This window comes from Eschrichtius robustus, chromosome 7 (genome assembly GCF_028021215.1).
Source record: "Eschrichtius robustus isolate mEscRob2 chromosome 7, mEscRob2.pri, whole genome shotgun sequence".
Taxonomy (NCBI): Eukaryota; Metazoa; Chordata; class Mammalia; order Artiodactyla; family Eschrichtiidae; genus Eschrichtius; species Eschrichtius robustus.
The window spans coordinates 127458335-127460601 of NC_090830.1; the positions used below are offsets into that span (position 1 = coordinate 127458335).

A 2267-nucleotide genomic window follows, 5' to 3' on the forward strand; every position below is an offset into this window, starting at 1 on the left:
AAAAACTCTTTAGGTAAAAATTAAGGAAATCTGGATAAAATAGAAACTTCAGTTACTAATGTATCAACATTGGCTCAATAGTTGTGACAAATGTACTATACTTTTTTTTTTTTAATATTTATTTATTCATTTGGCTTGCACCGGGTCTTAGTTGCAGCACGTGGGATCTTTTTAGTTGCAGCATGTAGGATCTAGTTCCCGGACCAGGGATCAAACCTGGGCCCCCTGCATTGGGAGCATGGAGTCTTAGCCACTGGACCACTAGAAAAGTCCCACAAATGTACTATACTGATGTAAGATGTTAATAATAGAAGAAACCGGGTGGGGAGTATATGGTAACTCTCAGTATTATCATTGCAACTTTTCTGTAAATCGAAAACTGTTCTAAAACAAAACATTTATCCCAGATTTCAGTACCACATTTTAAAATTAAAAATAATACAATAAAATGTTTAAAAATATGAGAGGAAAGGAATTTTAAGACATATTACTGTAGGTAATGAATTCTGTCATCTTTAATGCTCTTTGAAAAATGCAAATAAGGATCAGAATTAATTTTAATTGCATTTTCCTTACTGAAATGTTTCTTTTAATGCAACACAGCTCCAAAGCTGGGCTTCCTGGGGCCTAGGATCTACTCAGGTTCCAATATTAGCATCCTGAAATGTTGGAGAACACAAGAAGGATGACTTCCTCTTGGGAATGTTCTGGAAGTCTCGAATAGCCTGGAAGCCAATTAACCATCAAGACAGAGTGTCAGGGCAGTTGACTGAATCCCCTTCCAGAAGTGACTTTCCAGTCCCCTGGCAGGCCCGGAATCCCTTAAAAGAGCTGCCACCACAAAGAAGCTCTTGGCTGAGTACATGCCTAATCTCTGATTAAATCCAGTTATGGAAACAGATGAAAAGAAGAGCCACACTTGGCTCACAAGAGCCTGGGCATTGGAACATCTGTGGAAAATATTGGGTCCCTTATCCACATACCCAGAGAGTTTGGGCATTTTCCAAATCCACATCAGTGCCAACAACTTCTTTATCTTTTCCTGGGGAGCAAGGAGCAGGCTGTACAAACCAGACGTAGCGGGCCAGAGACTGTCACCCTTAGAAAAGCCTGCCAGGAAGGTAGGCCCTTGGCTGGTGTCGGGAACTTGGATTTCGGGATCACTCCCACCATTCCCAGAATTGATGAGAGTAACCAACTATGCCTAAACTATTCGTACACACAGTGGGGGTCATGCTGAACACCTGTTTCCTTGTGAGAGGCTGGAATTTTGAAATGTGCTGGGCAGAAGTTGCCTACGTGACCGGCACCTTCAATAAAAACCTTGAGTCTCTAATGAGCTTCCCTGGTCAACAATATTTCACATGTGCTGTCACAACTTGTCGCTGGAGGAATCAAGTGCATCCTGTGTGACTCCACTAGGAGAGGACTCTTGGAAGTTTGGGCCTACCTTGCTCTGAACATCAGCCCCTGTGCCTTTCCCCTTTGCTATTTGGCTTTGTATCCTCCAGCTGTAATAAATTATAGCCATGAATACAGCTATATGCTGAATCCTGTGAATCCCCTGAACAAATCATTGAATCTGGGGGTGGTCTTGGGGACACCCTACACAGGCTATTCTTCTTTTGGGGGGATATAATTAGTTTATTATAAAAGAGAGACATGGAAATTATTTACATGATGAAATATCTCAGTGGAATGGGCAGCTTCATGTGATGCCATTTCAGTAGTGATTTATTTCAGTCTACATACTTCCCAAGAACGTCACCATCTCTAAGTAAGAAATAATCCTTGTCTAGAACTGCTTTGGTGCCTTAGAGCCCAGTCCGGTAACTACTACTGTTGTTTGCAATACTTTTCCTTGAGATTTTTCTAGAAGCATAATGCCTCTTTTGGTTACAGTTTCCGCTGCACTCTTTTCAACTAATACTTGGTCAAAGAGGGGGAAAAACTTTCTAAATGCCTGTCCTGCCGTGACTCCGGCCACCATAGTTTAGTTCATACTCTCCACAAGGCTACTCTTATCTATAACATTAGCATAAAGATTTTTCTTGGTCCAACCCTTATTAGGACAGGCACAGAGGAAGATATGGTTAGCTGCATTTGATCACTGAGAAAACAAGCCCAGAGAAGACTGATTTAACAGCTAGGAGGGGCAGAGCTGGAATTAGAGCTCAAGTTTGTCTGTTCCACACCCAGCAGTCAATCTTATTGCCAAAGGTTGGGGTGCCGCCCCTCTCTCCACCCTCTACTTCTCCCCCTTAACG

The 2267-nt window shown here is 42.2% G+C and overlaps 1 pseudogene; it reads right to left on the reverse strand.

Moving 5' to 3' along the window:
* Window positions 1-1739: 1739 nt before the first annotated feature.
* LOC137767206 (10 kDa heat shock protein, mitochondrial pseudogene) lies at window positions 1740-1990 on the reverse strand (annotated as a pseudogene).
* Between the last annotated feature and the right edge of the window lie 277 nt (window positions 1991-2267).